This window comes from Agelaius phoeniceus, chromosome 1 (genome assembly GCF_051311805.1).
Source record: "Agelaius phoeniceus isolate bAgePho1 chromosome 1, bAgePho1.hap1, whole genome shotgun sequence".
Taxonomy (NCBI): domain Eukaryota; kingdom Metazoa; phylum Chordata; class Aves; order Passeriformes; family Icteridae; genus Agelaius; species Agelaius phoeniceus.
In genome coordinates, this window is record NC_135265.1 from 146,116,270 (window position 1) to 146,140,558 (window position 24,289).

Consider the following 24,289-nt stretch of genomic DNA (forward strand, 5'->3'; position numbering starts at 1 on the left):
ACATACCAGGCTGTAGAAAAACATTCCTTAACAAGTATATTATATAAATATATTTATATATATATATATTTATGTGGGGAAAACATCTTACATATACTTTATGTAACACTCTAGTCAGCAACTGTGAATAAGAGAGAGGGTATCAGAGCCCCTTGCCTGATGTCTTATAAACAGGTTGAAGAACCATCCATTTTCTTCTTGAACTGATGAGCTACAAACATTGCAGTAATGATTTCCTTCAAGTGTCTGTGTAGAATCCTCTGAGTGTGAATCCAATTACGTCAAGAAGTGGCAAAAAGAGCTGCTCCTTTGAGGACCATTCCTGTAACCAGTGCATTCCAAAGACAGTGATGAAGCAAAGACCCTGAACCACAATCTGTTGCCACCTGGAGGCCCAATGAGACTTTCAGATCTACCTGAACATTGCAGGAGTCTGCAAATCTAAAGTGAAAGTTGTCCCAGCTCTTCCTCTGTGGACACAGTTCATGATAAATTCCTCAGCTTTTTGTTTGAGTATTGAAGCAACTGTAACTTCCTACAGCCTCGAAAGTTTCTTTGTCAGAACATTTCTGAGGTTTTTTCCCAGTGGTTGTCCAACTCTGACACACCACTGAGGATGACACACACTGCTGTTGGCAGCAGAGTGGATTAGAGCTCCTGTGACTGAAATTCCTTTGCAAGTTAGAGTGCTGAGGGAGGCACAAGCCTGGGGAAAGCGCGGCCTGGAGAGAGGAAGCTGCACTGAGGCGAGAGGGGCAAGGACAACTGCAAAACCTGACAAGGAACATCAAAGGAGAAATACAAAGCTGAGATTTGAAAAGGTAAATTTCAAAGCCATTTCCATCTGGTTTCACTGATTGCACTTAAGAAGACAAATTGAGAGCAAGCTCTCTTCAAAGGTTAATGAGACCTGCAAAGGCACAAGGCAGGCCAGGGACATGCTGCCCAATTTGTCGGGAATGCAGAAACCTTCCCAAAGTCCCTGTCCAAGAGGAGAGGGATAAGGACACTGGGGTTATAAGAGGGTTAAACACACAGATGCATAAATCCACTGTCATAATTCTCATGCTGCAACCAGAATTCCATTGCCAGAGATACACAAATGTAGAGTTCCTGTTCATTAGGAGCAAAGGTAAATGTGAGTGTGGGCTGTGCCTTGGTGCTAGAGAGATTTAGATCCTCTCCTTCTCTGTATGTCAGCTCTGAGCCTAACTTTTCCTAAGATGTGAGCTTAAAGATTATTATCCTGACTCAGAACCACCTTGGAAAGCACAGTCTGTGTCTAAACTCTTACTGAGCTTGGCATTTGAACAGAGGGTTTCCTTCATACCTACACACGGCTGCTGATTTGACTTCAAAGGTGGCAACGCTGCAGCATTAGCAAAACTCTGCCTTTGGCATTGTTTTGGAATTTTGGGGTCCTTCAAGAAAGAAATCTCCATACAGAAGAAGTTTCCATACAAAGGAGTGTGCTATTCATCTCTACCCACTGCTGAAGTGCTCTGTATCAAACCTGCAAGTGTGGGAGGCAGTGACTTTAAATGGGTGAAAAGACTGCTTATCCTCCAAAATCTGACTGTATTGCTGTTTGGCATTTTGTTTGGTGAAGCTCTAAAGGACAAAATTGAGGTATTCATACATTTTTGGACAATGTCTATCATATTAAGTGTACTGTGAAGAAGGGGAGGTAGGTAACAGATGGGGATGAGTGATGCTTGCACAAAAAAGAAATTGAGTGCAGCAGTATTGAAAGCTGAGAGCTAACAAATGATGAGACATCTTCAGGAGCTGCAGTGAAAGCTGAGCTGTCAGTGATTTAGCACCTGAGTAGCTGGCTTGGATAGCATGGGAACATGTCCCATGGAAAAAAACTGTGGAAGTTCTGTTGGGAAAACTCCAATTTAAGTTCAGTTTCTAGGGTCAAGACTACATCTTAGAATTTTTCTTGAGTATACAGAGAAAACCAGGAGTAATACAAAGGGACTATAATTTTTTTTTTTTTTTTTTTTTTTTTTTTTTTTTTTTTTAAGGAGGACAATTTTAACTGGATATCAGGAATTCCATGGTAGCTGACCAGGGTAATCCAGCTGACCAGGTAAAGTAAGACCAGCCTACTTCACCACCATCTGCTGTTGAGCTGCACACTTGGACCAACCTGGTAATTTTTCAGTAGAATTGGAATCTCCTATTTTTCATCCTGGAGTAAAAAGACTCCTCTATCTTAGAATTGCAACAAAACCAGTCTGTGCTGGCCCTATACTATGAGCTCCTTAATGAAGGGATTTGTCTTCTATATGTCAAAATCATCCCAAAACAGCTTTTTAATAGCCAAACCCCAAACTCACAGCAAAGTCTGGTATTCATCTCTTTCTGCATAGAATACATGAAAAACTTGTATGAAATGGGACAGGGGTGCCTTTAAGTGCCTCTGAAAGCACAGATGATAACTAAAACCTGAAGTATTAGAAGTAAAGAAGCAGTAACAGTCAATAGTCCTTACAGTATGGCACAGGCTGTTTTTTATTCAGCCCTGCTTATCATAATCATCTTTAAATGTAAATTTTCTCCGTGCTTTAATCAGGGACCTTTTTCTACTCCTTTAAAGCACTAAAGCTGCAATCCCCATACAAGTGCTTCCCTTTTCAGTAACACCACTTTTGTGATGCTTGTCAAATTTTGCTGAACACCGACAGAAATGACCGCAGCTATTTTCTCATGTAGTGCTCTCCATGCAATTTGGATTCCCTCCATTTGGCCCTCATCTCAGCTGAAATGAAGGCAGTGATTCAGTCACAACTTCCCAAAAAAGCCTCTGTTCACTGAACCTCAAAAGCAGCTGCAAGCCCATTGAGCTTTAGCAGCTAAAAGGCAGAGTGGCAGCACCTCCCCTCCCCAGTAATATGAGCTGGGGACAGGTTTGATGGAAAAGTGATTTTCTATGTGGAAAAGTTCATAAATATGAGGATGCATGTTTGCTAACTGGTGACAATGCAGAGTGCCAGCACAGCAGATAACTGAATTGCCAAGGATAAACCATCTATTTTTAAAGGTTGCTCCTCCTACTGAGGTTTGATGGTCTTGTTTTTTCCAAATTATCACTGCCCATTCTGTTGAATCACTGTATCAGCAGGGGAAGATCCCTATCCCTCTCAAGTAATTCTGCTGTCTCATTGGGAAGGAGGATGGTGCAAGTCCAGGAGGAAGTCATAGAGGCAGCCAACCTCAGGGCAGAGGTTAATTGCCTGTTTTTATTTTGCTGTCATTTTCTTGCCCAGTATACACAATGCCATCAGGGGAAATGGATGTTTTGAAGCCAACATGGATAGTTTGCCATAAATATTTAGCATTTTTGCAAAGATGGCTTTGATTATATATCTGTGATATGTTGTTAACTGAGCTTCTGCCTTGATATTTGAATTCTAAGCTAAAATGAAATTCTCTGGTTTTGTCATTTTGGATTCTGAGACAGGGCCAGGCTACCCAAAAGGAGACACAGCATTTAGGTAGGGTCTGGAGCTCTATAATTTACTACCTTTTGTTGTCTGCAGGCTCCTTAGTTGGCTTTTCCTTTTTAGGATACAATTTTCTTAGTAGAAATGACCTTCTCAGAAATTATAGTGCATTGTTCAATGGCTTTTCTGACCTCATACAAAAATGCTCCTGGTTTGTTTTGTTGGCTGCTCCTCCTCTCAGAGGGACAAGTTCAGCCTTTGTGAATTCAGCACTGTTTTAACAAAAGGGAAACCTACCCAGACCATGAGAAGCAAATGCTCCATATATAAGTATACAGATAGATTTGTGTGTACAAATATAAATATATACCCACGCATACTCGTTATACAGCTGGATAAAATTTATATTTAATCTTTATTCTTATTTATGTATTGATATTTACTTATATTTCACTTAAACAAGGCTAAGATTACATATGACAGATCTGACAGATGTTGATGTACCTTTATATGCTTAGAACACAGCAAAAATAAGTTTTCATTTGGCAGATATGTGTTTGCCTGATCGCTTTACCAGCATAGTTTGAAATGAACATAACAAGCAGCAGACATTAAAAATGTACAAATTCAGCATTTCTAGAAAGAAGACAGGCTGGACCACTCTGTCAGCAACATGTACACGGGAGCAAACCAGCAGCAAGGGGTGGATATTTTGTGGTGACTGAGACGTTTAGCTCTTGCAGAGTTAGAAATAGAAAAAAATCCAACAGATATTAAAAAAAAATATATGTTCATTCATGCAATTTTTCTGGTTACAATTTTCGGAGACGAAGGCACTCAGCCATGGCTGCTCTCACAAGCATTTCACAACCAGCCACAGGAAAGGGAGCAGAACAGTTACAAATGAATCCCAAGAAAACACAGGTGACTGGGGGCAAGCCAAGGTGAAAGTAATAGATAGTGACAGGGATGCCCACAGCTGCCTTCACAGCCACCAGAAAGTGATGTGACTTGCCTGAAACTTGCACCATACCTTTTCCACTGGTAATAGCTTTGCTCAATGTCAGACTGCAGGAAATGGCCTCTGGACCACTGCTCTTGGTTATAGTGATCAAGTAGATGTGGGAAGTTGTCACTCCCAGGCTGCAGGTGAGGAAGAAGCGATGCTTTCCCTGTTTTTTTACAGTTTAGCAACAAAGTGCAGTGTACATTCCTGTGCTTGCTAACAGGAATGTACACTGTGCTGCCTCTGAGGTATGGGCTGAGCTGAGAGAGGTTGGGTGCAGTGGTTTTGGGTAGCTTTTTCTTTGTGAAGAGACAGGTTTCTGAGTGATAACCTTTCACAACACAGGCTGATCCCCTAACCTTGCTGTACTTCTTTCTATCCTTCCCTTTCACAGCTGAGGTTCACAAATATTAAGGACATTGTGTAATTAGCAACTCAAGACAGTCTTCCTCAAGTGCTCCTTTCATCAAAGAACACATTTTGCTTAGACATCAGTCTTTAGTCTCTTGATTCATTTCATGTTATGCAAAATATCTTTTGAAGGAAGAGAGCTCATGCAGTGCTAATATCTGGGGTCTGCCTGGCTCCACTGATTTCAAAGGGCTCTTGGAGTATCCATCTGAGGACAGAAATGAACTTCCACTCCTAAAACTAACTTCCACCAAGTCAACCAGAGTTCAGAGCTCTCAGCTTCCTGTAGACTGTGCTTAGCAGTTTGTGGTATTGGCTCCCAGTTCCACAGTTTATCTGGGAACAGGATAACAGAGTTAAACGAGGAGTTCTCAAAAATTCCATTTATGAATAAAACATAAGAATTTATTCTTCTGCATTCAGAATAAAAGAGCAAATTTTTCTGTCATCTGTGTAAAATTATTCTATTAACATCTGGCTTTGCATTTTCTGAAGACTATTTCAGTTCACCTATTATAAATATTTATGTCACAAGAAAAAATGTTGTGATTCTTTCAAGGAAAATAGTTGAGAATGGATCCACATATTTCAAAAATAAATGCAGAAAGTATGTGTTCAAAGTATGCCATTATTAAATCATTCCCAGTGAGCTTAGTGGGAGACTGTTGCAGTGAGAATGAATATATTTTTACCCGAATGCGAGTCCAAAAATTAGATTACTACAACAAAACAGGATTTTTAAGTGAAAAAGCAATACAAAGCCTCCCAGGTGCATTTGTGAATCTATCAGTTAGACATCTTATAAATAACCTTGTTCATATAAAAGACTAGTGTTACACTTGATAAAATATAATCTTCATAAAACCCATGATAATCTCTCAATTTAAGCTAATATCTTTAAAGAAATTTAGTATAATACATTGAATGCAAAACATAATGGAAATGGTAACTGTTTAAAAGAACAAAATTAAGATGGTTTCCAAAACAAAACAAACAGGAAAAAAAACAAAAAAAAAAAATCATCCTCATTAATGCAGGAATGTGTGCAATATTTTATGTAAGTAAACTTCACTCTAAGTGTGTTTTACCTGTGTCAAAGAAAAACTTGCTTGTTTTGTTAGCAAAAAATAGATCAGAGCAATCCATAAACCATCCCTATGAATTATTTTATCATCCCTGCATTCCGTTCTCTGTAAATAAAACAAAGCCAAATCCTGATTCAATGAGCCAAAGATTGCCTTCAGATGTGGGTGTGCATCTCACTTAAATGTCAGGTACAGGCAGGTGCTCAGATCAGAGGAAAGAATTTAACACCATGATGAAAGATTGGGGAGAGGAGCCTTTTGGGGGAAAAGGTCTAAGGATATTTTTAGGGAAGTAATTTTTAATCCAGATTTATGAATACCAATTTTCAAAGAAGAATTTTCCAGTGCTTTACATTTTTTCTGGGTTTTTTTAAAAAATTATTTCCTCGTCAAGACCAAGCAAACTGTCCAGAAAGAGTTCAAGAAACCCAAATCAGTATGAATGAGGTCAATGCCAGTTCTACTTCAGCAAGTGAATGAAGCTCTCCCCTCTCAGTTGCTTATTTTCCTACTTTCCTTTAAGGTTCTTTTTCCTGCTGTCTGCTTCAAATCACATGGACATGTCAATGTAAAATTTGCATTTGGCTCAGCCTGGTCTGTGATACAATGATATGCATTCTGTTCAATTTAACCTTCAGTATTCAAACAAAAAAAAGCTTAACAGCTTAATACTGGGTGATGGTAACTGTCAGAGTCACCTGAATAAAAATGAGTGTCAGAACAAATCAGATTTTGGAACTGAATGTTCTTGAATATTCAGTTTGTCTCAGGAAGCAATTTCTTGGGACTGGTGTAGTCTGTTTCCCTGGATACCTTTGGCTAATACTGGTCCAACTGGATGGAATCCATCTGAGCTACCAAAAAAATCTCTTCAGTGTTTCATCTAGTTTATATATTATTGTGATCTTAATCTTGATAGTCACAAAACAGAAGGTACTGTGGTGGTATCCACAGCAGTGAGCAAGGATCAACTTTTTATTTTAAGGAATTTAAAGCGCTCCCTCAGAGCTGTTGCATTAAGCATTTCTACACCATGCCTATTCATATAGATATACAAGTACTCCACACACCTCATATCATTTGATTTCATAATGCTTCTTAAGGAGGAATATTCTTCCCACAAACAGAGAGGGAGAGCTGGAAAATGAGATGTTTCAGTTCCTCCAAAGATCATGGCAAAAGCGGGAATTGCAAAGTGGGTCAAGAGTACTCCAATGCTGCACCAAGGCTCTGCTCAAGGACTCTGTGGTCAGACCCATATGAAAAAACAGCTAAAGTGAACACTGTTCAAAGTCTGGCCAATTTACCTGCAATGAGTAGAAAACTTAACAAGGAGTTCTTGCCCTTTGTTGTCTTTCAGCAAGTTTATTTTGTAGCCATGTTAACAGTTATGACAAGAGGCTGCAAATGGACTCTGAATCCAGGTGCATATTTTCTATACTGCAAAAACAGTAGGAAATGTCCTTAAAGCTGCTGTTAGAGGGTGAGCACATTCAAGTGATAATTCTGGAGGTGCCTATCTTGCACCTTTACTGTGTACTGCTTCTTTGCAAAATATCTGTGAGAGAATGAATGGGGAAGTGGATTTACAAGAGCCATTCACAGAACAATCATAACCCTTCACCAAAATCACAGGCAATGTAGAGTCCTCCAGCATTATAAAACACTTGCAGGAAGGCTGAAAAGGGTTTGGGTTTCCCAGCTTCAGAAGACAGGAGTGAGAGAAACACCACCTCTTTTGAAATATTTAACTAGACATTGGGAACCAGGTTATGATCAAGGATAAGAATGGATGGAAAATATCATTTGCTTTTCAACATCTGCTTAACTTGCTCATGGGTGTTTGCTATCAACAGTCCTTGAAGGATCCAAGAGAAAACAGTGTTCCCAGTTTCATGGATATTTTACTTCTGAAACCAGAAAAGATGATATATTCATAAGAACACAGCACTGGAAATATCGTCAAACACCAGTACCCATACCTCCCAGGTCCATCCAGAGTGGGATGCTACATTGCAGTTAACTGAGTTGTATATTACCACTCACAAGCAAGTTAAATTCTGAGTTCTTTGTTGTTGCAGGGCACTTTTTGCACCCATTCTTATGAATATATTTTAGTCTAACTTTCTGTATAATACAGACACAAGAAGTTCTTTAAATAACACGTCTGTCAAGTTGTGCTATAATTTGGTCTTTCTTGTAGGCAGATTTCCTATCCTGATTTAAAGAAATGCAGAATGACAGAGAGGTCACACCTTTCCTGAACAAACATTTCCAATGCTAAATTACAAAACCCAATCAAATAAACACACACACACACAAAACACCCCTGTATGCCTGATTTCTTGCCTCATTTTGTCTTACTTTGTCTCTCAGCCTTGTGGTTTCCTCTTGCCATTTTATGAATGCCAAGAGTTTTGCAGCACCAGAAATCTCTTCACTCTGAGATACTTACACACAGTGATCATGTCACACCTTAGTCATCATTTAGAGTACACCGTGGACTGAATTGCTTGAATTACTCCAAAAGGCATTATTTCTATATCTCAGGTAATAACTTTGTCCTTAAGAAGAACCAGTAGAACGGACAAGCATGCAAATATTTTAGAAAGCACTAAAAAAGGCAAACTCTAGATCTATCTTAATTTATTTAACATCACTATTTAAAGGTGAAATCGTTCTTTTTTAAATTCTCATAAATCAGGAAACTTACAGAAGATCACAAATTCCACAGTTACCTGCACTGTCAGTGCCTTAGGTAGCCAGCACATGTGAAAAGAGCTCCTTATGTAAGGTGACAGCCAAGCGACCACGTGAGGTTGATTTGTTGCAAATATAAAGTGCCAGAGACTTCCTCCATGTCAGAAAATATTTTTTGTAGAACAAAGCATAGAAGAATGAAAGAAAACCAAACCATAGAATTACATTAAGCAGAGGTAATGTTTGACCTTCAGACCCTTCAGAAAGGAGTCCTGTATTGGTAAAAAAAAAAATCTGCCATATGGAGTCTATGTCTCTTTATCATAATCTTGTCCAGAAGGAAGGAAGGAAGATTCTTTGGAAAAAAAATAATAAATGCCCTGGGTATCTTTTTGTTTCTAGGCATGAAAATAATCTTTCTCTAATTTACCTAATGTGATCAATGCTTGCTTTATGTCCTAAGTTCTACATGACAGTGTGGCAGTTCGGCTAGATAGGTTGCCTCAGCAAAAAGTTGATTCTCTTGACAAATGACAATTATGGGGCATTAATGTGGGCTGTTAGTACAAGACCTCTCTCCACCTGCAACTTTGTTCCTCCTTTTGATGTGCACCTAGGATACCACCCAAAAAGCTCCAGGGTTTTTTGTAATTACAGAAAGTATCATCTATGATTATTACAGATTCTTGCAGTGAGAAATTTGATGGCAGATTCATTTTACCTGATTGCAAGTGTTTGTAATGCAGGTCCACCTGAGCTTGTCACACAGGGACCATTTTAGAATCAATAGAGGAAATTAGCATTCTTGGGGCACATACAGCCCATTTTAGCTGTTGGCTGCAGGATAAGTGTTGATACCTTTTCACTGACTTTACATTTCTGACAGTGGTCAGATGCTATGACTGATTCTTGGAAGCTGACAAATAGGTGGGTGTGATATGTTCCTCATGCCGCCATTTAGCTTTTTATTAACTTTGAAATAGTTTTATTAACTAGAAACAGTTCAAGAGAACTGTTACCTCATTCTGGAGTGCCCAGTCACTGCAGACATTATACTTGGTATTTGCTGGCTCCCTGGATGTGGGCTCCAGGTCAGTGTCACACTGGTACAGCTATTTTCGGTTCTTCTTTAGGAACATGAGCACAGCCCTGCGTGACCATTTGCTGTTGTCACAGCAGCTGGTCAAGCCTAGGTGTGGTGATGAACTCATCGAGGCCAATTTTGCCCTGACTCTGGTGCCAAAGTCACTTCCCAAGATAGAAATGTAGAAGACAAAATGGTACTCTTCACAAACATTGGAAGTAAGCCAAAATTATGTGAGCACAATAATGTGCCACCCTATTTTCTCCTGAAATAGTCTTAGGGTCTATACCTGCTTTACATCATGCCAAATCTTGCTGCAGAGATGAGTTTTGTATCTGTCCTCTAAGACTTAGGAGTCTTTGTTAGGAACGCAACATGGCTTAAAATTTACTTTATTTGCAACAGCAGAAGTTGGTTCTTTTTTTTTCTCTGTGGGCATTTTTCTTACTCCTTACCACCTAAATAATATAGAAAATATATGCAGCTGAGCAAGGCATTTTACTAAGTGCCTTTGCTCTGGCCAGTTGTAATTGCTACACACTAACAAATCCTATAAATTAACTGGGTTTTGTCCAGGGATGAAAGATACTAAATTCTTTCTTGCTGGAGTGCAAAATCAGTGAAGATTTTAATCTGATATGATCTGGCAATTTGTCAGGTTTAGAAGACCCCAAGTGAGCCAAGGATGTAGGACAGAGCAACAAGATGAAAGCAGAATAAACCATGGACCTAGAAATCAAAAGGCTCCACTCAAAGGTATGAAACAAAGAAGGGAGAGACTGACCTACATGTTCTATTTCAGTTGTTCCTCCAGTATTGCACTTCTTTTTTTATCTCTTCTGCTAACTCATGTCTTCAGAGTAGATAAATCTAATAGAGTAAAATCACTGAGATGGATATATTGCTGCCTGCCTGATTTCCTCTGGAGGGTGGGTAGGCTGGGATTTACAATCTCAAAGGATTATCAGGAAGTACCAGGTTATCTTGAGAAGTTCTGAAAATGTCTAAAAATAGGGAAAATTTTTTGTCCTCCACGGCATCTATTTCAGCTCACTTACGATAAGCACAAATTACTGATGAAGCTAAAATAAAAATGACTCTTCCAAAGCTGATGCCACACTTTGGAATGGAGATGTCCAGACTGTAGCTGGGTTATGTGAACCACAATTGGGTACTGTCCTTGAGATACCTGTCACCTATTGAAATTTGGTGGAAACTGCGAAATCAGTGAGTTGATAAGTTATTGGAGAGTCAGACTGATCCACAAAAGTGTGCACCAAGAGCAGAACTGCAAAAACTCTGCTTACAGTTCCTTAATGTTAAAGGTAAGTCAAGCAGCAAGGAATGATGTTACACACTGCAAGCCATTAGTGTGTGGAAGCTGAAGACATCTGATGCAAAAATACCCCACAAAAAAAAAAAAAAAATCCAAAACAACAAAAACAAAACCCCAACCTCATAACTTCAGCACTAAGAATGATTTTATTCATCATAAAATTTACCTTCTTAATTAAATTTTGTGTACTTGGAGATCATTTCCATTCTGTTTTGTTGGTTTTTTTTCCCTAAAAAAGCAACTAGGAATGTCTATGCATATGTAAATTTCCCTCAGTTATATCCAAATAATATTTGAACTACTTAACCAGATTCAATAATGTTAATAGAGACATTGAAGCCCTAAAGAAATTCTTTTGACTTTTATGAAAATAGGTCATCAGATTGAACAGAGACCCTTCTTAAGTGATTTAACTGAGCGTCCTACAACAATATTAGGCTCTGCATGGGGGAAATAAAAGACCTTATAAATGTTCCATCTACCAAGAAAACTTCAAATAGACCATGAAATGGGCCATGAGAAGACATATTTCACATGGACAAGTTCCAGCACATACAGGGATATTTATCATTTTGGGTTGCTCATGGAGGACACAGAGTCAGCAACTCTTAGTCCAGGGTGTCGTCAAATAATTCTGACTTACTGGATGTCGGAAGAGAAGCTGATTCTAAGAATTCTGAAGGGAAAAGTTTGGTGTATGTTTTATTCTTACCTAATTGTACCTGTTTCTTACATCATAGTTTTAATCATAAGTTCATATTCTGCTTACTTTTGTTTTTAGAAGTATCATATAATTTCGTTTTTGGCAACATGAAAATAATCCTCCTGAGGAGACTAGTTTTACATCAAGAGAGTATATTTGGAAGCAGAATGAGACCTGATAATTTGAGACATTCTATGAATCTGATCATATGTTCTCTATGAAATTTATCAAAAATACTCCCATTATCTTCATTGGCCTTGGGATCAGGCCCTCAGAAGATGGTGCACACAGTGTAAATCTGGATGTTTTTGTTTTTGGGGTTTTTCTTTTTGTCATTTGAATTTAGACAAGATACACTTTTTGCCAGGTCCCAAGCTACATGACCAGTCATCATAAACTGTTAACATTTTTTTTTATTATTTGAAATGTTACAGCAGAGATGCCCATCCTCTTCCCGGCTTGTTAATATTAAAAAAACCCAAATAATATGTCTTATTAAAGCCCAGGTATTTTCAATAGCAGCTTTTATAAAAGATAGTCCATGTTTCAGCCCTAATGATGCTGCTCCCATATAATTTTTCTATTGCATGAACAGGGAAACTTTTGGTAAATTTGATATAACTGTACAACAACATCTACCATACTATGATTTTAAATACTAATGATAACATCTTAGTGTTACAGAGTATGTTCATTGAAAGCTATCTAAATTTCTTTTCAGGCCTAAATAATTCAGTACCATATAATTGGATTTGATAATAAAAGCACAGAGAGATGATTAAAGTTTAGATGTTATTTTTTTTAATATGAAAGAGACATGAAATTCTTTTTCACACAATTCTATTTTTAATTTGCATACATAAATGCTTTTCTGAAACTAAAGCAATGCAAATAACTTTCCATTGGTCCAAGAATAGAATGGCAGTAAAAATATAACACTGAGGAAAATAGCTAAAAGGACAAGCATTTATTGGAAACAAAATTAGGTAAGCTTTGTTATTTAGGTATTTCAAGATTTAATGTTTTCTAGAATCAATTCACTATTATTTCATAATGCCATCTAGCAGTCAGAAGTCATTATATTCCTTACCAAATAATTTGTCTTTTATTTTACCGTGCTTTGTAAAGATGTCCAAGTAGTTGGTTAGAAATTAGCACACAAGAAAATAGTTGTGGCAATATGCCCATTACTGACTGTATGCAAATCTTGCTTTATGAAACACTTCTAAAATGTCAATTACACAAACAGGACATAAAACCTGGTTGTGAAAAAATTTCCTTATAATATGCATTTGCATTCAGGATTACATGATTGCATTTTATATTATCAATAAGTATTCTTTGAAAATAATTATTCCTATTTGACTGTAAGAATGATTTTCCTAAAAAGTACAGTTAAAGAACATAAGTAACTTGGATAATGCTTCGGAATGGAAACAACAGATAAAGGCTTAATGCTTTTTTCACTTTAAAAGTTTAATTGAAACTCTAATCTGCTTATACAGACAGAAGCAGTAGTTTTCTTTTTTCCCAATCATTTGAAGAAAGACTCAATACAATAAGTACTTACTGAGTAGGAAAAAACTAGCAAAAGCAAGGAACAGTCACCCAAAATGTTAGGCATGTATTCAAGTACTTTACTCCAAAATTGTTGTGCTCCATGAAAAAAACAGTGCTTCATTCCAAAATTGTTAAAATGTGTTCACTGGAATTAGAACACACAGAACAACAAAGTATTTGGTCTATTAAATATTTAATCAAATGACTACATGCTTCAATTATTTTTTCCAATTACCATAGTCCTTGATCCTGCCCCAAAAAATGTCTCAATTGTGTGTCACAGTCCAGCCAAGAACTACTCTGTGCCCAGTGAATTACTGTGAGTGGAGCCAGTTCTCTGCATATTGGTTACTTCCAAGCTGCCTCTGATACCAGTGACACTAGAACTTGTGTGCAAGCTTAGATTAATTTTCTGGCTGCTGTCACTGGAGTATCAACCATCAAAGTCACCCTATCTCATCCCGAGCTCACAACCTTTCCACATGGTCTCTTGTATGTGCTTCTCCAAAGGGCCAGTGAGGTCTTTTAGTGGAGCTGCCTACAGAAAAACATGGGGAAGGAATAAGACATGCAGAGTGCTTGGGAAATTTCCTAACTGCAGTCACTCTATTCTCAAAAGTATTCCTATTAATAATGGAAGTGTTAAAATACCCTTATTAAAAAAAAAAAATCCTCTCTCCATATCCGATTTCACATTTAGTGGCACAGCTAGATTTGTCAGTATCCAAACAAAGGAGTCTCTAGTCTCAGTTTTCTCTTTTAGTCTTGGTCACTGCAGCTGCCTGCAGCTTTACTTTTCTTTCCTCACCTCCACTAAATATAGCACAAAAAATTTTAACAGAAGATGTTTCCCTTCGTGTCTTGGACCTCTCCAAATGTATCAGTGCAATACAATTTCAATGGATCACGTGTAAATAATCAATTTCTAGGGAAATGAGCTGATTATTATTGGAGGAAATCAACTTTATGTTACATATCTTGACTACCGAGTCTGAATTAACAGAATATTTTCCATCTAGAGTACACATGGTGAAAGCCCCCACCACCAGGTCAGACACGTCCTCTTAGTTCTAGCATTGACAAGGTCAACCTGTGAAGGTTCTCAGAGTCTAGGCAATTTTTTTGGTTTTGTAAAGGAACAGGCACCCTCTCTCTAAGTTGTCTGACTTCCTTCATCAAAATAGGAAATACACAGAGTAAACAGTCCAGTTCACTATTTCATATTATACCCACCCCTGCAGTCTACAAGGACTTCTGAAGTTGCAACACCTAGAAAACTACAGAAATTGAGAAATAATATTTATATCATTATATATCTGCTTTCCCTCCCTTTTCTAACAAGAAGGAACTCTGCCTGAGATTTGTAACAGAGCCCATTCATTTCTATGTATCTGTTCACTTCTGGATGGGACTGGAGCTGGAAGTTCAAGCTAGAAAAATATAACTTCATGTTTATATGCCAAAACAGAAGGGAACTATTGTTATTTAATGATGAAAACATATGGTGCTCATTGCTCTTGTGGAAACGAAACCTTTACATTCTATCAGTTAGCAATGTGCTGGGCATATCACACTGTACTGTATTTTAATGACTGAGTGCTAGCAAGCTTTTTTAAATTAAAAAGCAGATAAGTTATAGGGTCTGGCTATCTTTATTTCTCTCTATAAACGGAAAATTGGACCAATCACAGCCTGAGTGTCTCTAACCTATAGCCCAGGGAAAAAGGAAAATTTGATTATTTGTATTTATTTGTAGTAAAAATGACATAAATGCAATTCATACACAATTCATGTCTTATTGACACAGATGGAGGAGTATAAAAGGGCTTTAGTGTAAATGAGAAATAGGGATCTTGTAGTTTAAAAAGAGATGTTTTAAGAAAGATAATGCGTTTTTTCTCTCTGTTTAAAGCATTTTAACATGTAAATCGTTAACTTTTCTATTGCAGCCCAGACTCAGAAAGTGAATCATAAAGTTAACAACAGAGTCATATAGCAAAATCACATAAATTATACAAGTAGAACTTGAGTCTAAACCACAGAAACATAATTGGTGTTTTCCAGAACTACTTATAAGCAGTCCCATAAGCAAGACTTTTTTTTTCATTTCTGGATATGAGAGCATTAAAAAAAACTTGTAACTAACTGGTGCTGCTAGGACAGTAGCATAGAGATGGAGAACAGGCAGGTCCTGCAACAGCAATTAGATGGTCTGATCTCCTTTTTGCACTCGTGTCAGGACTCATATTCCTAACATGAAACCAGTAGAAACAGATCAACCAGAGCCTGAACACTTCCAGAAACTGCAGAAGCACTTAATGTTTTGTGAGAGTTCCCAAGTTACGTTTAATATATACAGATATAATGGAATATGCTTCTAGCGTCATTCCATTAGGCCCACTTCTCTCAAAGAATGAGGATAAATAGCTGCAGAGGATGCAGGCCACATCTTTGAAAGAAATCTGAGATCTTGAAAAAGCTAAGAGCCCTAAGTCTCAATTTATACTGCACTGCCATAATTTATGCTGGCTGCACAACTGGTTTCCAAGCAGCCCTAAGCATCTCTCCTTCGGGCACGCATTTCCAAGCATCTCTCCTTTTCAACAAAGAACTATTGCAATGCCAAATGTAAAACCTAGATGTTGTTGTTCTATTTTTCTAGAGTCCCATAGTGATATTATCAGACTTCTAAAGTCCACACCTCTTTGGTGTATTCTCATGGCTGCAGAACTTCACTGACTCCTTCTGCTGCATGCTGCTCTCTCTCAGGTCAAGGCTCCTCCAAGGCTCTCCCTGACTGGCTAACCCACCCCCTTTTATCCCAGTCATCTTCATTGGTCACAGCTGCAGCCCAATTAAGGACATCGCAGCTGCAGCCCATCAAGGGCAACCGGGACCTCTGGGGCAAAGCCTCTATACAGATATTCAAATACATTTCCTCTACTATACCTAGACACAAAATCTGGGACATAAATAGGAATGCACAAAGATGCTGGCCCAGAATGAACTCCACCGTGTGGACTCGTTCCACTTGACAATAATCAGGAACCATGGGAGTTGAATGACAACTCTGCAGACCTGAGTACAAACCCTTTCCTTGGTGCTGGTGTTTCTTCTCCATTTCAAAGCTGTGGGATTCTTCCTCAGCTGCAGATGACCCCAATTTTTACCTTGCCCCAAGTAGAAAGCAATGTTGTTCTTAACTAGAACTTCCATTTGGGTATTTCAAGGTCCTTCAGAGACATGAAGGAATTTCACCTTACAATCTACTCTGAGGGGGAAACATTCCTACAAGAATTTGCTAACTGTGATTCAGGCAAAAGCAACAAACTGGTAGAGAACAGGAGCATCAGACAAGGGCACTATTCACTGCAAAATGTAACATAAGCAGCAGAAAATTATTCCTCAGGTCTAGGCAGCCACCACTTAATTTCTTTTTCTTTCCAGGCTTCAGAAAGCAGTTCTTCCTCTGAAAATATCTGCAAGGCTTTGGTGTTCATCTGCCAGGATGAATGAGAAAGAAACACATTAGGAGGCAGTGTTACTATGTCACAGAGTCTTTTTCCATAAAGTTTTTCTTTTAAATTCTGAAGCTACTTTCTGCTAAACTCCTAAGGATCGGAATCCATGTCCATCCCTGCAGAGCAGAGCCAGCTGCCCATGCTGCCTGTCTATAAGCACAGGGGTCTCACTGATCACTGCAGCTCTGATTGCCCCTAATACTTCCAGTACACAAAGGCATCAAGGGTTAGCCACCTAAAAAAACAAGGTCACCAAGAGTTAGCCACCAAAAAACACCAAGGACACAACTTTATTACTTCCCTTTGCCCCTTGGAGCATATCTCCCACCTGTGTCCATGAAGTTTCACAAAAAAAGCATATGGAGGCACAGATGAGTATCCAAAGCTGCATCCACTGCAGACACTACAAGTAAAATTTTAGATGATAATCTAAATTCCACTTGAATCTCAATAACAAAATTAATCTCTGAGTTTGCTTAAAAATGGATTAACAGTGACATATCTTTCAAATAACTTCTCTCCATGAGAAAAATTGTTCAAATTTTTCAAGGTTTTTGTGGAGGTGTTTTTGTTTGTTTGCTTTTTTTTGTTTTTCAAAGGTTGTTTTGAGGATCTGTGTAAAACAAATGTGCTTGAAGCAAAGAACTACTGGCCTGAGTGGAAAACTCTTTTTCCTTTCAGTATTCTGTCCATTAGGCCTGTAGAGACACACTTATTCAACAATTTATTCATAAGAATCTGAGTACTGCTGTAATGTTTGACCATTTATTATTGATAAAAGCTGTAAAAGGACAGACACCTACAATGTCTTTCATGCTATTTGCAAAACCTGTCATTCCTGTAAAGTCCACATCAGTCAGGTAGCCTCAGTGTAAGGGTCTCAGCACCAGGCCTTGGGCTGAAATCATTGCTGTCACCCTCAGCTGGGTACAAATGGAAGGGCAGTAATTACCTTCATTAGCTGTTGTGTTGTGTTTTGTCGAAGTTGGACTGTTCCGTTCCCCTGTTCTGTAATGGTTCTGCCCTGGTTCTCCCTCCCCTCCTTGCCACTATCAGTTTTCCCAACTCCTCCCCAGTTGCCCTGACGACAAATGTATCCTTTCCTAAACTCCCTCCCCGGTGCCTTGTCCGTCACTGTCTGCTCCCACCTTTCCCTCTAGAAACTTCTACTCAGGGCAGCAAGTGATTGGTTCAAGGGCTGGGGCCCCTCCTCCAAGGGGTTCTTATTGGTGTTTCCCTCAAGTCAATCCTTTGTAATCCACTTCCCCCCTGTCACCCTATTGGTCCAAGGACCGACTCCTCCCCTGGATTCCCTTCCCTTTATAATCTGATGTAACCCCTCCCTTGTTGTCTTTGGTTTGCTGGTTCTCTCTGGCTCTGGTGAGCTGTGCTCTACCCCAGCCGAAGAGCGCTCTCGTTATTCCTGTTGGCCGCAGCCTTTAAGTGGTCTTGTCCTTGCTGAAGGCAGCGCTACAGCTGTAACGCTGGGCATTGGCCTTAGGCGCTGTCTTGAAGCTTGGCTACTGGGACAAGTGCCCCCCGTGCTGCTAGCGGTGCTGGCCAGCTGGCCGGGACGTTTCTCGCCGGACCGCTGCAATTAGCCACGTGACTGAGGAATGGGGCTGTTTAAGTAATGACACCTAACTGATTATAAAACAGTCATGTCCCTGTCATCTTAGAAAATTACCTACATTCAGATGAGATGGAGTAGTCAAAAGATTATTTAGCACCATGGATTATGGCTCTAGCCCACTGTGATAGGTGTCTGCTCTGTTTCTCTCCTCCTTTCCCCTGCCATTAATGCTTTGCATTACACATTTATGGCTGGTTACTCCTCCATTGCATCCCAGATTGAGCATGACCTGTCTTCACACACACAAATAACAGACTGCTGTTTGATTTGCAGTGTTTTAGAGTAGCTGCTGAGCAGAGATCACCATAATGGTAAGAAGCAGTTAAAGTAAGATCAATGACTAAGTAGACAAAAACCACCTTTCCAATGAAGCATACAGAAAGCATATGATAAAGTGAGGGTGTAAATGTGGGGCCAAGTATGGAGTTGTTTTTTTTTTTTTTAACTTTATTTTTATTCAGGCAAATTCATTGAGCTCTTTGGAGCAGCACCTTTTAGCCTATCAACAAATGCCATGTTTCTTTCCTTGTCTGATTTAATATAAAAAAATCCCTGGGAGCTTTCATAATAGAAATGTATTTCTTGACTACAGGAAGCAGCCCCCAACTGCCACCTGCAACATTCAGATTTTTTCTTTAAAAAAGCTTTCCCTAGATAGAAAATATAGCAGATCACAAATACACGTTTGTACAGCATTTAACTCTTGCTTATATAATGGTTCTGCCCCAGGAATGTTACATATTACTGTTGCTATACTGCAAGTCAAAAATCATCCTTATTTCAACTAATTTTTCACACACAGAATATTCCCCTGCAATTTCTGTTGAAGAAATCTCCCTTGTTTCTTTTATTTCAGTTATTCATTCTTGCTCTGCCAGTGTGAATGGTAACCCTCTGGGTTTGTGGCATTGTAGAAATAATAGGAAACTGGCTTTCTTTTCTGTCAGTCTTCAGACTGAAAGTGTGAGTTGTTACCCACCCCATGGTCTTTTCTTTATTGTCACCCATAGTCTTTTCTTCACTAATGGGTAGAGCAACACTTTCTGTTCCACACAGCTGGAACCAAAAAATAACCTGTGGGAGAAGGAACAATTTGGTAAAAACTGGTGAACCTACTGTGCAAAGCTGTTGCTATAACAGTAGGTTTCTTTAGGATAAACTTTAACTTCCTTGAGCATAGATGGGTCAGACTATCTCCCTGAGCAGCAAAGGTACACAATATTGCTGCCATATGCACCAATTTCATTATAAAGACAGAGAAATTGGAGTGTGAATTGGAAACTTTTAGAAGCATTTTAGTCAGCTGCACTTTCTTCAGCAGCTCAAGGGCAAAAGTAGAGAGTTGGACATTTTTCCTTAAAATGCCTTACTTACTGCCATGCACCATCCTCTTTGCCAAATGTGGCCATTAGCAGCCAGGAGCTAAGCACAAAATCGTGAAAGTAGGAAGTACTAGCCCTGTCTTAGAGATTTCTTCTCCATAAGTATTTTTGCCATCACTGATCTGTGAATGGGATAGGGAGCAGAAAGTTATTTTGATGAAACAGAAATGTTAGACAAACCTTCTATACGTGCTTAGCATCACTAGAAAGTACACAGAACAGAGTAGAAAATTTCCAAACACAGAAAAAGAGTGCTTGTGGAGGGCGCCTCTTCTGTCCTATTGAAGCCTGAAGATAAACTGGGAATGTGCTCCTGACTGTATAACCTTACCCAGCACAGAATGAGCAGGTACAGTATAAGATGCAGCATTTTGGACATCAGAGGTGGATTCCTGTGGCAAATGAACTTCTGGAAGTTTATGCATGGAGTTAGTAAGAGACCTGACACTCTCTCTTCATACGTTCCTGTTGAAAAGGATAATTTGGATTTGCAATGCCAAACATTCCTCTCATTTAAAAAATAATAAATTGTAATAATTTTCCTGTTTAGATGATGGCAGCTGTCTTTGCAATCTGTTGCAACAAGGTGTCTACTCAGCAGCTCTTAACACTCCTTTAAGCTAAGCTGTATCAGAACAGCAAATGTTGGGCTGGGAATTGTAGGACATACTCAAAAGCTTCAAATGTAAAGATGCATATGGGCAGCCACAACTGCTATAGCTAATTCCCTCTTGTCAATTATGATGCTTGTATCCCATATCATCTGTTCTGCTTATGCTGGATATTAACTTCTGCACCTTTAAGTCTGGTTCCAAGAGCAAAGGGGGGAAGAAGCAGCACACAGTTTGTTTGCAGAAACTGCACTTGGGCCCCAGCATCCTGCTCCTGGACTGTGTTGTCTGCAGCATGGACAGCAGGAGAGAAGTTAGTTAGTTTTAGTTAGTTTTTAGCTAGCTGAGGCAGAGAAGTTCCCCAGACTTTGGCTTTTCTTTTTCTTGGAACTTACCAGCCTTGCTCTGGACTGAAACCCCAGAAAAACACCGGGAGCTCACGCCCGTGGCCCATCAGGGCCCAGGACATGGCATTTTCCAGCACAAGGAGGGACAAATAGGGACTGAGTGAGCTGAGCTACAGCCCACGACAAGGACTCTCCCTCTGAATTTGCCTTCTCTTCAGAACAACAAGAGGTTCCATTACAAAATTACAGAATCACAAGGTTGGAAGAGACACCTCCAAGCCCCTCACCAGCTTCATTGCCCTCCTTTGGATGTGCTCAAGCATCTCAACATCCTTCCTAAACTGAGGGCCCAGAACTGGACACAGCACTCAAGATGCAGCCTCACCAGTGCTGAGTACAGGGGGAGAACAACCTCCCTGCTCCTGCTGGCCATTGTTTAATATTATTCATTTTTCTATGTTTGTGAGTACTTTACTTGTTAAATAAACAGTTTTTTCCACTTTTCTCAAAGGAGATTTGTCTTCTGAACTGGTGAGGGGAGGGGTCACTTGAATTTGCATTCTAAAGGGATCCCTTTGGAAGTTTCCTCCCAAATTTGCCCTAAACCAGGACAAATACTTTTTGGCGACCAATGTGAGGCTCAAGAAAGTGGAAAAAACCTGTACTGATTGCATTTTCGTTTCACTTACTCTATATTGGGGTAAACCAGGATACCCTTTTTTTAAGGGGCTAACAAAAGAAGAAGCAGCTTTACGGCAAAAGTAACCAAAAGGGATAAATGTCAGCGACTTAATCTCTTACATTGTAATCCACAGATGCCAAGTGAGAGGATGTCTGAAGAATGGCTGCCACCTGCACAGCCACATAACCCTATGAGATGTCACTAGAATTTACTGTTAGAATCCATCAATATTTCTGTCTCTCTAGAATGTGTTTCCTAGCAGAAAATCTTCAGATAAGTCCTGCTGAAATAATTCTTTTGTTTACAGAGAGCACAGACCATAATATCCTGAAGTTTAAATCTCCATGTACCCACCAACATTTTCATTTATTCTGGCATCATGTCTCTTCTAGGATTCAATTAATGTAATGTCTAAAGTTTATCTGCCACTTTTAAACATGTGCTTTTCCTCACCTATAATAAAAAAGAGAAAAGCAAATTTAACAGGAAAAAATAGCTATGGAAATCAGGAATCTGTTTTATAATTGATCAAAAGAGACAGTTTGGGGAACCTGGAGATGACTGAGAGGGAGATGCTTAAATCTGGGGGCTAATAGTAGGAAGCAGTAAATTTAGAGAACTGTGTTCTAGGAATAAAACTTTTTAAACTGAAGATTAGAAGGACTCTTAACAGCAAGGGAAGTTCTGTAAGAAGGTCCCAGAGAATCATTAAGACTATGAAGTTGAATTATTTCAGTAGAAGAGATTAAATAATGGAAACTTGGAGTGTGATTTGTTCAAGGGGAGATTGTAAGATAGGAGCTTGAAATTAGACCATACATTATCAGGATAAGATCATCTGTTTGGCTTCCTAAAAAGGGGGATGAAAAGAGACAAAACTTGGTGAGTTTGTCATGCTCTGTTCATAGCAGTATTTAATTAGTTCACTGAATACTTCGCAGTTCTACTTTTGCCTGTAGGCAGTAGAAAGAAATATTATTTTCTTGCTTGTTGTCTAACTTTGCTTCTGGGAGACAGAGAAAATTGGTTTTCTTCTGAAACATCAGCAATTAGCTGCCACTTGAAAAGTCCCCTGGGCAGAATAGTTTGGTGCACCAGCAACAGCCAGAAGCTTTCCAATATTAATGCTGTCTCACTCACATGTTCCTGGCTAAAAAGTGTTCTCATGTTGAGGTTAGAAAAAAATTTCCTGTAACCAGAATCACAAGGACCTTAGGTGACATGTAGCTGTGTACATGGGTCTCGAGGCCCTTGATGCTCTCACCCAGGTCTGTGGACTAAAGTTATTCACCTACTCAAGTTCATTTTGTACAGAAAAAAACCCACCCTACTCTGGATCTTACATTGCAGGAAAGCAGGACATTGATCAGACACATACAGAACAAAAGGTAGGAGCTTCTTAAGCTCCTGATGAGGAAAGATGATGGATTTGTGGGTGTTTTTGGGTTTTTGTGTTTGGTTTATTGCATTTTTTCTTCATTCCTCCTTCACAGTATTTCCTTCTGAAATCACAGGTAAAACTTATTCTCCTTGTTGTTAAAACATCATTACCAGCTCTTTGATGGATCTAAAAGAGCAGACAAATGGTAAAGGGAAAGGACATCATTCAGCTTTTCCAGTTGGTTGGCAATACCAAACATAAAGTCTCTTGCACAAGTAGAATATTTGGATTCATCTCTGTTTTCCACTGACAATGATAGGGAGCAAATACCTTCAGTTTACTTTTACTTCCTAATTATATGCAATAAAATTAAAGCAAAACAAAATTCATGACAAATTTGCCAAGTCCTTTCTCTCCTATCATTTATTGCAAAATCCATGCCAGCCACAGCAAGGTAACAAAAAGCTTTTGATGTATTTTCAGCTTAAAACAGGCATACCCAGATTTATGTTTTATGATGGATGAATTGACATCTTCTTTCCATCAATTGTGTAGGGAATGAAAGATGATTTTTCCCAAATGGAGAACCTTCTCACTGAATGCCCAAAGTCTGAAAGTCTGAGCTAAGTCTGAGCAACCTTAATCAGCTCCATCTTCTGCTATCTGAATATTATAAATTATTTGGGGGGGGGGGGGGGGGGGAATCTTGTATAATCTTGTATCTTTTGGGTTTCTGGTGAGTCAGGTATCAAAAGGATAAAAAACCCCAGTTTTTTTTTCATGATTATAGTATTGCTCTTCCTATTTCCAGAGCACAAATGCACTTCATTTTGAAATTTAAAGCATCCCAGGGTCATGGTTGGTTTCTCTCTTTATCTTTACTGCAAACATCTTTTCTCAGCATAATGCTAAGGAGGTTTGCACATACGCATAGGCCCTAATAGCTTGTGACACTCAGAAATACAGAAATCTAGCAACATATTTTACAAAGGTCTATAGTTGATACAACATCAAAGTGATATAACAAAAAATAGGAGTTATAATTACATCTTATTTTGAATGTAACCAGCATGACATTTTCACTTAAATAAATTTCATGAGACAGAATGTGTTATATTGAATTAACACCTTTACAGACTATGTGCTTTTTAAAGCAAGTACATAAATTAAAAATATCCTTAAGGACAAAATCCTGCATTTCTTGAAAGTGCAGTCGGAAATTTTGTTTTCTAAGTTTTCTTCTTTGCCAATGATTTTATTATACTTTTTATGATTTTTTTTTCTGCGAGGGGTCGACTTTCATGTTCCATGACAATGATGGGAAAAGCCCTCAGTCATTTCAGTGCTTCATCCAAACTCAGGAGCTTCCTTTAAAAGCTCTTACCTTTGCTCATG

At 38.9% G+C, this 24,289-nt stretch overlaps 1 long non-coding RNA gene across 1 annotated transcript; it reads left to right on the forward strand.

Moving 5' to 3' along the window:
- Window positions 1–1,608: 1,608 nt before the first annotated feature.
- LOC143696153 (uncharacterized) lies at window positions 1,609–10,905 on the forward strand. The gene is made up of 3 exons (XR_013185563.1): window positions 1,609–1,629; window positions 2,031–2,100; window positions 10,397–10,905. It is a non-coding gene; the product is annotated as an uncharacterized LOC143696153 (long non-coding RNA).
- The last annotated feature ends 13,384 nt before the right edge of the window (window positions 10,906–24,289 follow it).